Source organism: Cherax quadricarinatus, chromosome 59 (genome assembly GCF_038502225.1).
Source record: "Cherax quadricarinatus isolate ZL_2023a chromosome 59, ASM3850222v1, whole genome shotgun sequence".
Lineage (NCBI taxonomy): Eukaryota > Metazoa > Arthropoda > Malacostraca > Decapoda > Parastacidae > Cherax > Cherax quadricarinatus.
This window is the reverse complement of record NC_091350.1, coordinates 16,329,278-16,345,599: the sequence shown is the minus strand read 5'-3', so window position 1 is coordinate 16,345,599 and position 16,322 is coordinate 16,329,278.

Below are 16,322 nucleotides of genomic sequence, written 5' to 3'. Positions count from 1 at the left end.
GAAGGCTAGAATAGTGGGCAGTGTTGAGCCCACTCATATAGCAGCCTATTCGATATATGCCTAAAATTTAATGTATCATGCAAATGTGTGACTGTGACAGCTGATATCTGATCCTTCCCAAGACTTGCAACCGTCAATCTTGATTATATTTCCAGCAATTAAAGAGCTAAATATAAAGGTAAAAATCTTATTCTTAATCCAGATCCCAGAAATAACTTTATATATTATATGTATCAATGGTATAAGAAATACGAGGCCACTGGCACACAAAAATTTAATGATCTACTCGTTACTATTGAGAATTTCCTCAGCTCAAGAGAATAGAGGGGTCGTTGATCTTCCTCATTAATTGTTAACAAGTCCCCTCACGAGTACTGTACTGATCCGAAATTACTCAATTTACTACGTAAAGCTAGAAGGTTTGGTAAAGCATATCATGACTGAAGAACTCCATTTTTTTCCAAATTTTCCACACATCACTAACAAACACAAAGAACTTCACCAAAGAGACTGTTTTTAAATTTTACTTAAAAACAACTAGAGCAGTTTCGTTATTCAGCGCTTTAAGCCTATTTCTTTTCTAAAATTATCATAATCAATTTGTTATTGTCGTGACCAGTCTACTGTCAAGGTACATAAATTTGGCATCACACCGAGAAACCTAAAAGATGTGAAAAATATATTAATCAGGCGGGGCTGACTTACAAATCACATTGAAATTATTTTTTATATCATGCAAAAGTTAAATCATGTAATACATACTAGCACTGCATTCTACATAAAAACAGATTAACAGAAATAATTCAGATACCACTAATTACTGCATATAAAAATGTTGTTTGTACGATTTTCTTCTATGTTGGTCATCAGCACAGTCCCGTTTTAGGCTCCAGCTATAGTCTGCCATCATGTGTGTGTCCCATCTGCCTTGATACTTTTCCTTCATCACCTTTATATCTTGATGTAACCTCTCCCTTTGTTCCTTACTGACCTCACCAGGATTATGTGGAAATCTATCTAGGTGGCTACAGAGAAAATACACCTTTATGCTCATATTAGCACCTAAACGCCGGGTCACCATCTAGAGAAGACCCGGGCCAGAAGTACCGGCGAATCATCAAGAAGTACCTAAATTCTTAAAGCTTGCCAGCATGTTTTGCACCAGTTCTTATTTTTGTGCTTTCTGATTACCCAAGAAGTTCTTGACAACTGGCACATAACTGCACCGTGCAGAAACTTCAGCACCATTCATATATTTTGTAAAATTAGAAGTCTTGATAAGCTTTCGAATTTGAGGACCGTCAAAGATTCCAGCTTTCAGTTTCTCCACACTTAGTCCAGGGAACGATCTACAAATTTTTTTGAAGCAATTGCCATCTTTGTCCAAGGTCTTAACGAACTGCTTTATTAGCTCTAACCTAATGTGGAGCGGAGACAGAATAATGTTATCCCTGTCAACCAACTGATCGTTAATGTTTGTTGTACCTACAGTTATGTTTTTTTCCTTGAAGGATATGTCACTTGTCCAATGATCTGCCTTCGCCCTACTGTCCCACTAACAGATGCAACAAGGGTACCTTGTATATCCACCCTGCTGCCCAAGCAAAAATTTTACCATCTTCAGATCAACACAAATAGACATCTTGTGCTCCTGACAGCAAAGCTTCTGCAATACCATTTTGATATTTTCGTTTTTTTTCTTTAAGTTCTGTTGAGTGAGCAAATGAAAGATATATATTACCATTCTGCAATAAGACACATTTCAAGCTTCTGTCTACAAACAGCCGCCAATCTCCTGGTCGATATTCAAGTCCCATTCGTAGTAGTCCAGGGATGTTATTGCAGTGTACAAGTTCATCATGGGTGAAGGAAGGAGTTCAACCTCTCTTGTCCAGGAAGCTGTTATGTTAACTTTTTATTGTAGACAGTTATTTTCTTTTATCCTGGATGCTAAACGTTCAGATGCTTGCTTTGACAGACTGAGGTCATGTCTCAAATCACTGAGTTCTTCTTAGAAGAATTGCTGGGGTGTTGAAATGCTTACTTCATATTTTCTTCCACTGCTATCACCTGTGTTACATCCTAAACCCTAAGTTTTTTCAACATCTGACAACGGAAGGTCAGACAGTGTTGTAAACACTGGTATGGGAACGTCTTCGTTGTGTGGCACAGGTCTTCTTGCCGATTCCAAATCAGGATACTCCAACTTGACTTTCTTGTATTGATTGAAACCTTTCACATTCACCATACAGAAATAATTGTCATGGTGGGTTTTCGGATCTCTCCACACCACAGACACACCGACGGTTAAACATTTCCTTGTTCTCCAGGCGACACTCCAAAATAAGCACAATAAGATTGAAAAAAAAAAAACCACAGATTTTATAAAACAAAGAGTATTCGCCACAAATGTAGCAAAATGTATTAGGATCTTTAACCAAACTCTTTGTGAAAAAGACTCATGTTTATTTGCAAAAAATAACAAAATAAAAGTTATATTGTCACGTGGTCGTTGTTATAATTCCTTTCGTTAAATATTAAATCATTTAAATATATAATTATAATCTTTATTATAATTATGTCACTATACAATATATATATATATATATATATATATATATATATATATATATATATATATATATATATATATATATATATATATGGCTAAGTTCCCTGTTAACTGAGGGTAAATATGAAATATTATTTCATAAACTAGAGTCAATTTGAAAACCTTACTGATATTTTCGAATTCAGAAACCCTAAATACCCTTAATACCTTGAACTTTTTTTTTTGTGTTGTTGAACAGTGATTCGTCCCGTGTCATCTAATAACAAGGAAAATCACCTAAGATGTGGAGCGGTCAATCACAAACATTCCAGCAAGGTGAAATGCACTTCATCTGCGGCGGCGGCGGGAAAAAAACAACAAAGGTGAACAAAACCCCGGGTAAAAACACGGACTCTCTCCAAAGACACAGTCAGCAAGAGAAGAGAGATACGATTGACGACTTGAGAAGCCTCCTTGTTGACGGTCTAGTGACCAAGCTCTTGGTGTTCACTGCACACAGTTCTGCGTCAGCACTACAGTCCAACTGATGAAGAGCTGCTTAAAATAACTAGGTGCACCACTTTAGCTTGGAGCAGATACAAAAACGCCAACGGCACAAAAAAAAATTACTCCAAAATCCATAGAACAAAACAAATTCAAATCTAATAAAAGCAGATCTATCCTGATCGGCTCATTGGAATTTCGACAATCCTCTTTTCCCTATGTACATCTCTGTTTTGCTCCTGTATATTTCATCTCGCTATCGTCCCAGGTAACCCCTCACCCCCCCAACAAGATCCAGAAACTTTCTGCGTTTCTCACCGTATCGGCAAATTAGATTTCCATGAACGCACCTTCCTGGGTTTCCAATTTCCCACAGTAGTGCACCTGTAAATTCGCTGAACACCTTTGATCAGAGGTTTGCGACAGTGTCTGCGACACTGCTGCTTCTGCTTCAGGATATATCTGAGGTTTTGCTAGACTCCCTACGTACATTGTACTGTGCTGGGAGGCAACGTTATCAGGATTTCTTACTGCTAATGCGAGATATCACTGCCCTTTACTGATACTACAAGCAGTCAGTGCCTGTTAATGACATTGAGAGATATGCCTATGTTCTTCGAAGACCATTTGAAACCTTGCTGTCGCTGTTAAGGATAACTTATTCCCAATTAACATGATTAGAGAAAATACTGTCTTTTAATAGCATGCTGAGAGGCATCAGCCATTTGTTGCACCTTCAGCAAAAAGCCAAGAATTTTAAAATCTAAGTTGTATTTAAATATCTTGATACAGTAAAAAAAAAAAAACTGATTAAAAATTCCCCCCAAAATGCCGATGGCTGTATCTACAAGGTTCCCTCTAAAAACTGTAATAAAAGTTTATTACTGGCAAACTGCTAAAAACCTTGAGCTAAAATTACAACATAAATATAGCATTAGAATTGAACAGAGTCTAATGCTCTGTTGATACATGTGAGAGATTCTAACCACACAACTGATTTTTCAAAAGACCGAGAAAGTTGTATCAAGCAAGTCTGTGGTTGAGAGAATATAATTGAATTAAGTTTCATAAAAAATACATTTAGTAGGACCTTATGATGACATTTCGGTCCCTCCTGAACCACTGTCAAATCACAACTGGAGCGAGAAACAGTGGAGACTGCCGGAAGACACTACGGTAATTTTGTCGTGCCAGTCGCGGATTTATTGGTGAATTGCTACAGTCACGGTATTGTAACTGCTTGGAGGAACCCTAGCTCTGTCTCGTTAACCTAGCCAGAAACCCAAATGATCCCTCACAAGCTTGATGAGAGATGACTCCCTCACTCGTGCAATATGACGCCACTTTTTTCACTGCCACGACAGGCAAGGTTATTGCTCAATATTGCAAAATGAGAAATCATGTCCATCACTCGAGAGTACGAAACTATCACCTCGTTACAGAAACAATGAAGTGCATGTGTTTCTATAACAAAGACACACACACCTGTCCAACGTCTCACCTGCCTCACGTCTTCTCAAATATCTGACGTATGTTCACCTACCCGACGTCTCCTCCGCACCTACCTCACTTTAGACACTTGCAGCCCATGCCCTCATGTTTTACACTTGTTTTTCTAAGTGACCTTAATGTCGCCTTTCTTCATCCTATCTCATTCTCTTCCAGTTTTCTCATTATTCCCTGCGTCTGCTAATGATAGTGAGTCAGTGTGAGTGTAGTTCATAACTATTATCAGAGGCTCTTGTCAAATCTACACTTGGCCTGTTGAGAGAGAGAGAGAGAGAGAGAGAGAGAGAGAGAGAGAGAGAGAGAGAGAATGTGTGTGTGTGTACTCACCTAGTTGTACTCAGCTAGTTGAGGTTGCAGGGGTCGAGTCCAAGCTCCTGGCCCCGCCTCTTCACTGTGTGTGTGTGGGGGGGGTGTATTTTGCAATCGCCTAGTTGTGTTACAAGAGGATTCATAGCTCCTGGCCCGTCTTCTAAATTAGTGACCTGCGACTGTGTGGATAGATATAGAAAGGGCTGTTTACTATTTTGTAAGTGAAGAATGGATTAACATCAATATTTTGAATACTCATAGGAAGAAAAATCTGTATACTAAGAAATTTACAAGTAATTTAAAGTAATAATACTACTATACACTAATTCCAGCCACGTTTTCGTGTCTTATGTTCCTTAAACACTTATTTACTACGTAAATGTGTAAATTATAAAATATACACCTACTGTAACATGCAGAGGCACATACTGTCGACAACAAAGATCAAGTATTCTGTGATGTTATCTGAACCAGAGGGAAGATTACCATCACTTGCTATACTCCTGAGACACCAGGAAGCTACCAGGTGCACGTACCACTATAACACCAACTAATATTTTCTGATTACTTCATTTTTTTATCTGTCAATGTTTCCCAAAACTATTGCGACTGGCCGCATCAAATGGAAACAAATTATTACAATATTAGAACTAATGAGAAACACACAATGAGTGAAGATTAGCGTGTAATGAAACAGTCAGAAGCTCCTAAGATTTACCTTTCATCTTACATGTTCAGGGGACAAATAGGAATGGACCAGCAAACCTGTGTACATAGGTCTTCATAGGCAGATAAGGCTATCAATCTCTTTTTGTTTTACTCTTATGTGACATAGTACCTCCCTAGATGATTGTTTACTACTTACCTACTACCTGTGTTTCACACTCGTATGACAATAGGGTAGTACCTCCCTAGATGGTTGTCTACCAACATACTACCTGTCGATCAATTATTGCTCAGGTAGCTCACAAAACTGCCATCCCCACGAGCCCCTTTGGGGCGGGGCAGATGGCAGACCAGAGGCCTAGCTTCTCCCTACGAGCCCCGTGAGGGCGGGGAATGTGGCTAGGCCTGGGGACAGTTGGTCCCAAAGATGGGGGGGTACTTGTACCTCCTCCCATGGGAGACTTAAGTCTCGAGACACTCCCCAGATAGGGAGCCAAGGCCGGGTCACCACTACTTGGAAAAGACCCGGGCCGGGAGAATACCGGCGAATAAAAAAAAAAAAAAAAAAAAAAAGTGTATCAGTCGCTCCTTAATTTGCTTGTAAGAAATTTCCGCTTATGAAAAATGACTGTCAGCAGGGGATGGGAAACCGGGTTATTAGCAAAGCAATTAAAATAATTAATAAAAGACAGAGCACGAACAATGAGAAAGATAATTTGAAAGACTTATGAAAATGTGCATAGGACAACTTTAACCCTTATAATAGTGGCATAAAAGGTGTAATTCTTAAGATAACTGTGAGGTTCCGCCTTTTTTGTGTTGTGGGGAAGGCGGAGGGTGGCACAACAACGAGGCAGCATTGGCAGCGGGACGGCATTGGCAGCGGGACGGCAATGGCAGCGGGACGGCAGTGGCAGCGGGACGGCAGTGGCAGCGGGACGGCAGTGGGGGCGACGGTGGCTGCAGCAGCTGCTGATACACACTACACTCACCAAGCCTTGAGTCCTACAATGAATTCATTATGTCCACATCGTCACTTCAGCCTCAAGCACCATCTACACAACCACCATCTGCAGTACCATCATCTACTGTGTCACTACCTACAGTGCCATCACAAGTAATAGTACCAGTACCATCGCCGCAATGACAAAAGCAGAAGCAGCTGGAGCAGAATAAAGAACAAGAGCAGCAGCAAAAAGACGAACTGAGGAGAGGAACAGACAAAAGAGGGAGCTCAGCTTGATCATGTGGATATTCTCTGAACAGCTGTCTGCCACCCACCTAAGTTCTAAGGAATCATTCGAATTCCTATCACAACCTTCTAACCTCTGTTATTGTGCCGCCTGAGCGGATAGTTTTTTCTGTGCACCCTATGCTTATGCTGTCTTGACTTCTACCCTCACTCGACCTGCCACAACCTGGTGACCTCCAGCTTGACTACGCCTCTCACAGTGAGGTCGCTGCATGCCTGTCCCTCTCTTACTTCTCTGGTAGTCCTCACTCTACAGATGAAGGAAGTCATAATGACAAAAAAATGCTCAGATTAGAAAAAAGTGGGTAAGAGGAGAGTATTTGAGATGAGAGGAGAGGAAAGTATGGTACATAGACCTCTGCTGAAGATGAGCCATAGTGGGTAATGACGAGGGTAATGACGAGGAGGTAAACACCATATATAACTTCAAGAGTAGATATGCTCGAGACTGGAGGTCAGAAATCAGTAAAACAGGTCAATAAAAGTGGAGAGGCGGGGCCAAGAGCTATAAGTTGACTCTTGCAAAAGACTAGGTGATGAAATCATGGTTTATGTACATAAAAATGCAGCGTCAAGCAACGCGGTGTGTTGGACATAAATCTACACAAGAACTGATGGACTCTGAATGAGCTTAAACAAATGAGACGTGGTCAATCAGCTGAAAGGGCGGGATGGAACACTGCAGCTTGGGGAAGCTGCATTAAACTGATCACTCTCAGGGGATCACATACCATACCTGCACAGAGGAAGGGACATGGAAAGTCGTAGTTTCATTTATCAGGACAAATGGGAAAGGTTTTCCTGATGCAGGTCTTAGTTCAAGGTTTCCCCATTTTCCAATGTTAATATTCTTTCGTAATTACCGGTGTCAATATCTGAAAATTCCCAGTAAATTTACAAATACTACTTTCTTCGTGTTAGGTTATGTCATATTAAAACCAACAACAAATATTTAACCACAAAAACTAGTTAAAAAAATGGCCGCAGCAAATCCGGCAATGAGGTGGCTGAGAATCACCAAGAAACGTTGAGAACTGCACGAGAGAGGTAGGCATACGGGGAGACATACGAATATATGGTAAAGCACAGAGATGAGAACAAAAGGTTCAGAAGTGCAACAATTTTTCGGCAACCAAACCATACCTCGGGCGGGATTGAGCCCGCGGTCAGAGAGTCTCAAATGACTGGTGATGGAAGAATGTTCCTTAGTCACTATGAACACTTGACCTGGCCTCTGCTGGCTTACCGTCCACTCTTAAAATATACATCACATAGTTAAGTACTTAACGGACAGGTCTTTCATCCACCACTTCCGTACGTTTATATTTTATGCAATGTATGTACCCATAAACCTGAGTGAAGTATAAACACCAGATATAAAGAGTATTACAGCAATTTCAGATGTTAAACTTCACATACGAAGTAATACAAGGAGAAAACCTCAGCACAGCAAATATAACGTACAACAAGTCACACCAGGGAACTAAACTGTGCATAACACAGATGTTTGACCAGTACAACACGCTCATAACCCCCCCCCCACACACACACACACAGACACTTATACTCACAAGCAAAGTGCCCAGTTAAATTGTTTGAGATGGGTAAACCCAGTAGGACGAGGTACAACTGGAACCTGAAGTTCAACTGTCCCAGACGGACATAAAATATAATCCCTCCATTTTGAAAGCAGTAAAAAAGACTACAGTGCATTAATGAAGAAGGTTCCGGGAGTCACCAACTAGATGTAAGAAATAAAATAGAAAGCTAATCCAATAAACTGAAAGGCAAAGATGGAGCCCATGAACTAGATTTCATCTTCCCGCAAACACAACTTTCTTAAAAAAAAAAAAAAGTATGAACTGTGACAACTGGCACTTTATATCAGGTTCATTATCCTTTAATCCCACACGTCTCAAAAGCACAATAACATTTGCTTCTTTTACAATCCAATCCCATCTATAAATATGTTAAACAACATGAGTGACACCGCATCACTGTGGGAAGCTTTCTTTTAGTGGGAAAAGTTTTTCAGGGCCTCGAAATGGTCTGTTAGGCGACACAAGCACATACACTGTCCTACTCACATTGAGACAAGACGGAAAATATAACAAATAATTAACAAATAACTAGACTGAAGAGGGCCTCAATGTAGAACAAACGTACAGTAATCGTTATAATTCATGTTTTATCAACAATAAAAATATGAAGGGCTAGTTTGACATTATTATACAAGTCTTATACCACCACTACTGTGTCTATGAGCGAGGTGGTGTTACTCGGAAATTAAGCAGTCAAAAGAAGCGTCACTAAGGCGTGGTGTTGCGACCTGACTTCCAGGGTTGACATGACCTCTACCTGTATACAAATTTGGCCACCAGGGTTATGATACGACCTCCACCAGAGTTATGACACGACTTATACCAGGCATAAACCAATTTTGATTGGCCTGCTTGTGGTTTTGCAGGCTTTCAAATAATCAGGTTTAGTGACGTGGGGTTTTAGACGCACCCAGACTCAGCCTCCATGACGTGTAGTGTCGGATGTCTCCAGAGAAGAAATCAATGTCTATTGTTGTGAGGTAGGAGCACAACAGCGCTCCAAGTTTATTTATAACTCACCAGTGTGTCTTGGTTGATTTTTTCTCATGTTGCAAAACTGGTTTTGCTCTCGTGTTGTAAAACTGGATGACTTAAGTAGCAAAACTGGCTGATTTTATCTCGTGTCGAAAATGTGGTTAATTCTGTCTCGTGTTGCAAAACTGGTTGTCTCGTGTTGCAAAACTCGGTGACTGATTTCTCGTGTTGCAAAACTGGTTAATTTTTGTATCCTGTGCAGAACTGCTTGATTTCGCCTGGAGTTGCAAAACTGGTTGATCCTGTATGTTGGAAAACTGGTTGATTTTGAATGTTGCAAAACTGGCTGATTTTGTTTGTTGTAAAACACTGATTTTGTCTGTCTCGAAATAACGTTTAAGATGACACGTGGCAAACATATATTGGTATTTATAAATAAGTGTGGTGACCCTCCGCTCAGGTAACAGTCAGCAGAGTCCTGTGAAGAAAAACACCCTAAAATCAAGAGAATCCCATTATTATCAATTTCTCGCCGGAGCTGAACAGAAATTCATACGCTAATGTAACACTTGAAACATTATACACTGAGCATCTCAGGTAGAACAAATAGAGGAATATAATCATAGAGAAGCGGCACTAAATCCACAGGTATTATACAGCGACTAGGACATGGGAGGTAATCAGGTTTGAGGTAAAAGAAGGGAAGATCCTTTCTCCGGCCTGAAGGAGCCCTCCCATACCTGGCTGGCAGCCATACACACAAGGCTGATCTACGGAACAACTGATCCCTTAAGTTATCTTACTCTGTCACATGTTTTATGTAATAAATAATTGTGTGTACACCAGTAGTGTGCTGTTACCCAATTATACATGACAGTAATATTGTGGGTACACTAGCAGTGTGCTGTTAACCTACTATACATGACAGTAATATTGTGGGTACACTAGCAGTGTGCTGTTAACCTACTATACATGACAGTAATATTGTGCGAACAGAAAATGCTGGTGAAGGCGTCTTGTTCAGAGAAAGTGGAGCTACCCTTTCCTTCCTCAGATCAAACTTGATTACTTGCCATTCCCCATATAATATTACGGGTTTAGAATTTTCCTATGAACATAATAATGTTGGAACAAAAGGCAGCTATAATTCCCTGTCACACTCCATACAGTGATGACTTCTGTGGTCAGGCCCTTCATGGAGAGTGTTTCCACATTACTGACTGGTACAGTACACTCCCAGCAGTTACTCAATAACTTTGTAAATCATGACAGTGCAGCATATCATAACTTTTGTACAACATTTTTCACGCGGGGTCGTTGACCCTCGGTATGACCTCTAGGTGGACCCCAGATAGTACCTCCCTCCCTTCCTCCCTCTCTTTCTCTCTCTCTCGTCATGTCGTCAGTACTGTCTCAGGAAAATAGAGAAAATCCAACACACCCGCATGCATACATATATGTGTATATACATACGAACGTACACACACGCACGAGTATGTGTACACTTGATGTTACTGATAGCGTGCCAGGTTCCCACTATCCTCTGCTACTGTACAGTGGCGCTTAACACTCACCTGCGAATCAAAACATTGAAAAATTAAGAAAAGGCAAAATTTTTGAAAGATTTAGAACATATATGTATATATTTAATAATTTCAAATACACGTATATAATCAGGAAAACAGGTTATTTTTATATAGTCGGACTTGAGTCCTGGAAATGGGAAGTACAATGCCTGCACTCTAAAGGAGGAGTCTGAGATATTGGCAGTTTGGAAGGATATATTGTGTATCTTTATACGTATATGCTTCTAAACTGTTGTGTTCTGAGCACCTCTGCAAAAACAGTGATTATGTGTGAGTGAGGTGAAAGTGTTGAATGATGATGAAAGTATTTTCTTTTTGGGGATTTTCTTTCTTTTTGGCTCACCCTGCCTCGGTGGGAGACGGCCGACTTGTTAAAAAAAAAAATCCGTGTCAAGACCAATGTTTAGCAAATATGAAACACATCGTGTGTGCGCACGCACGCACGCGCACGCACACACACACACACACACACACACACACACACACACACACACACGTGTACCCAGTATTCCTGGAGCTGCAAGCAACTTTCAATCCACTATACCAGGTAGGCAGTATTAAAAACAGTAGGTAATTAAAAAAAACATTAAATTGTTAAAGAGAAAAAGATTCTTAAAAATTCACTTAAACGATAACAATATTAAACTGGACACCTTCCTTGGCTTCTGCGAAACAGTAAATATAAGACTGTCTTTACGAGGGTTCAATTAAAGGATAAATGACTCCGCAGAATTGGGAATACTAATTACTTAGCGAATTTATGTGACACTGGACGTATCTCCCTTGGATGGGAAGCCAATATTCCAGGATTACATTTCCAAATTAAAGGCAATACTGGATAGTTGCACAGATTAACTACAAGGTTCTCCAGAAAGTGACACAACTCATTTTAAGAAATTAAGAATAAATTGAGTATATTAGCCATTATTATGTTGACCCAAGTTTACAAGACGAATAATATTACCAAACATATATCTCATTGTCTCTTGATTATATGGTCTACTGCATGAGCATGTTCACCTCCAGCGCCAGCAATGTGTTGTTGCAAAGGAAAGAGGCAGACAGAGAGTGAGTCTGATTCGTGAGACTGTAGTCCGAGTGTTAGTCTTCAGTTCTCTCGAGAGGAGCTATGTGGCGCCAGCTAGTGGAAGAAGTCTCTTTATTTTTTGTTTTGTTTTGTTGTCTGCCGTCTCTCCTCTATACTCTTAAGCATTTCTCTTTTGTTCTTTTCACCTTTTCTTTCTTCAGGGAGGCGACTGTTATATCCTCTCTTCACCTACTCCCGCCCTGCAGTCCATGTAAACATTAGTGTTCTTGGTGTAGGGTCATTCTAGCGCTTTGAAGGCTCCAAGTAGACTTCTTAATTGTCTTAAGAGGTGTCTTATGTCTTGGCCTTCAACTTTAGGCATGTTTAACCTTTTTTGTTTTCCATAGTCCGCGGTTCACAGTTTAGTGTTTCACGGGGAGAAAGCAAGGAATGAATACATGACAGTGAAGGATCTTGGCCGATCTCTTCACGTACTCTTACATTCCGGAGGTACCTGAAAGATTTTTGAAGTATTTACACCTCCAATCAACTTACCTATGGCCTGCCTGTAAAACGTGGTACTCTTTGTTAAGGAATCTTTACAACATCACGATCTATCACCTCGTGGAAAACTCTAATTACTGTCTCAAGTATACTTGTCCACATAACATCTCTGCTCACGAGTGTTTGCTCCTCTGCTTGTGGATGCCTTATTTTTATATTTAGTTTTGCTTTCTTTAATTTTCTTTCGCGTTAGGTTTATTTAAAGAATAGCCTATTTGTCCCTAAATCATTTGACCATGTTCTCTTTTATTTGTTGGTTATAAGTTTATTTTTCCAGTTTTTTTCTATAGGGAAATCCCAATAGCTCTCTTCCCTGACAGATATTAAGAGTGCGATATAAAGTGCTCTTAAAAAATAACTATTTTGATCTTAACGATCACAGTCCCTTGGTAAAGAGCTTCTCTTTAAACACGTAATCCAGGAAGCATTAAAGGTGTACCAACAAATCCTTCTTAATGATAACTGAAGTGGTTTACTGGAGTTCAGAAAGTAAGACACCTCTGGTCGATGCTCACACACGTCTCAAGGCTCCAGCGGAATGAACTGTAATTACCTTGTAAGCGGCCAATCAACGAAGTCCGGGACACTTAGAAAGGATATAATCCCTGGGAAGAAAGCATTAAGCTTCAACGACAAGCACAGATTTCCCAAGAAAGTCATATTTTTGACGGATAAATTCCCTAGATTTCATAAACATGAAATAGATTACATTAATCTGTCTGTATGTATGTCGAGTTATCCAATGGAAATACTTCAGTGGCAGCAGACGAACGCTTACAAGTGGAAAAAAGACCCAATATTACAAGGAAAATCTTTTTTAATGTAAAAGGTGGCTCGATGCTCAAGTGGTAGGACTCTCAGCTCACAACTGAGGCACCGTGGATCGATTCTAGCATGACTGAAAATGATGGGCAACTTTCCTTACACCAGTTGTCCCTGTTCATTTAGCAATAAGTAGGTACCTGCATGTTAGCAGATTGTAGCGGATTGCATCCTAGGGAGGATATTAGTAAACTTTAGATGTAACTGGACTTTAAAGTGAGATAAGATAGGATAACAGCTCTTAGCTTGTAAAATACTGTAAAAAAATATGTGGTTCATCCGGTGCTAGAGTTTATAAAGTATACAGGAAACATATAAACCCTGGATTATAAGGCAAAAGGTCGCCCTGAAGTTCAACTCAAGAGGTCACAGATGTCCCAAGTAGAGTCACGAGAGAGGTCCAGGGGGATGAAGTAAGAGGAGCGGTCAGGTAGGCAAGGTAGGGGGAACGAGCAATGGGCAACAATATTAGTACAAGAATGATGGGTCCAGCCAGTGCATACAATCAATGGCCTCGGTAAGGTGACTTGTACGGTGACTGTCTCCAGGTTCTTTCGTTGAGTTTTGTCGTCCTCCTGAAACAGTGTAGTTACCCAGTTTGCCCAGAGTACGTCGCCCACCGTAGGCATCATTTATCTTACATATGGTTAGTTTCTTCCCCCAAGTATCTTACAATTGTCCACGTTGAACTGCATCCAAAACTTGCCCGACCACGTCAAACTTTTTTAATCCTCTAGAAGTTTTCTGATGTTCTCCATAGAATTTGTCTTTTTTCCCCAATCACTGTGGTTTATGTAGTGTGATCAATAAGAGGCCACTGATCCCTGTTCAGAGAGGCGTATCACTGCTTCTCATTCTGATTTAAGTAAACATTTTGCCTTTTCAGGAGAGAATTTTAGCAATGAAGTGTTTCAACACACTATATTGATCTCTATCAAAAGTCTTACTGAAGTTCAGTAACTTCGTACTTTTTATTATTGCAAATGACTTTTAATACCTTAATTAATAAAGTGTTAGGCAAGAATGTCCTGCGAAACAGTACTGAGACATTTTTATCATATTCATCGAGGTTACATTACATCAACTATTATTATAATTATTTATGAGGTGTTAAACCTATACGGGTAATGCAGTACCCAAAAACAAGTAATCTGGTATGATTCAGAGAAAAGTAGCTCCAATTCCTTGGAAGAAAACCTCTTTACCAGACTTGAAGAGGGATTATCAGTTATTACCGATTCAAATTAATTCCTTACTATAAAGTGTACCCGAAATAACTATTATTCTAAGTTACCAACTTATTTAACTGCCTTCTCGTAGAAGTCACACTGATCGTCTTCAACACACTTGACATCACATCAGTTTGTAGTGACTGACAAAGGAGACTACCAAATTAGCAATGTAATTCACAATACCGTGGTTGGAACAATTCACAAATTACCCACACGTTAGATGACCTTTGGGTTCATACCGGATATTTATCAATTTGCATTAATAATAGGCTAAGAAGGACCGAAACGTCGTCTAGGTTTCCCTGCTCTTTAGAGAAGGTGGGGGGGGGGACTTACAAAGCTAGCTAGTAGGTGACTAAGCCTAATTTATGATCCACTGGAGATAACAGGTACCCGTGCCCGTCTCTGGCTATAATTTAACTACTTGTTTGCTAAGCACAATGGATGACAGAGGGGAGGGGGAATTAAACAAGGAAGCGAGAAAGATGAGAGACATTTTGTATCGTGAGATACAAGGTGGGGCATTAGTAGCTTTATCATAAACAATAATGGTTTACATTTTGCTGCACTGATGTGGCAACAATTTAATACGCTGTGACGAGCCGACCAGCTTGTGGTTCCATACACTGGATGCAGTAGTGAGCTGACGCGGGATGCAATATTGACTTGACCAACTAGCGGCTTAGAAATTCCATTCTGTCCAGTGTTTATCCGCTTTTCACGTTTTACTCTGTTTAAGAAGGGATAGAATTTTTTCCTGTGTAAAGCAATTTATGCCGCACCCTGTACATAGGAATATAAGAGCGCAATTACGACAGCCTCTCAGCGGGTCATCCAGGTGTTTCCCACTAGCAACTGCATCAACACAAGCTCTAGAATTTACAAAAAAAAAAAAAAATAGTGAGATTTCTGAATAAACGAATTCAGAACGTGGAGCGGGGCTGTACACACACACTAGCTGTGCAAATGTTGCAAGAATAACAGCAGTTGTGACGCCCTGGTAGTACCGCCATAACAGCAGATGCTAGGTTCTCGCAGCGTCACTAACAGCAGTTGCTATATCCTGATAACTTCACCATATGTAGTGATACTTCACGCAGAAATACTACTTTTTTCTCTGATCAACATTTATTATACGTTACTTAAGAAGAGAAGTGTTTACTGTAATATCTCTGTGGGTTATGAACACCTTTGGTATTATGGGTGTGAAGAATGAGACATTTATGCAACATATGTTGCATAAATGTTTCAGTCTTCAACTTGTCGGTTTTCAAAACCATTTATCACATAACTGGCAATACTGGTGTAATTCACTATGATACATTACTCTGGCATTACTAATGTGATTCACGCTAAGATGATATATTACTCTGGTATTACTAATGTGGTTCACACTAAGATGATACATTACTCTGGTATTACTAATGTGGTTCACACTAAGATGATACAATACTCTGGTATTACTAATGTGGTTCACACTAAGATGATACATTACTCTGGTATTACTAATGTGGTTCACACTAAGATGATACATTACTCTGACATTACTAACGTGGTTCACACTAAGATACATTACTCTGGCATTACTAATGTGGTTCACACTAAGATGATATATTACTCTGGTATCACTAATGTGGTTCACACTAAGATGATATATTACTCTGGTATTACTAATGTGGTTCACACTAAGATGATATATTACTCTGGTATTACTAATGTGGTTC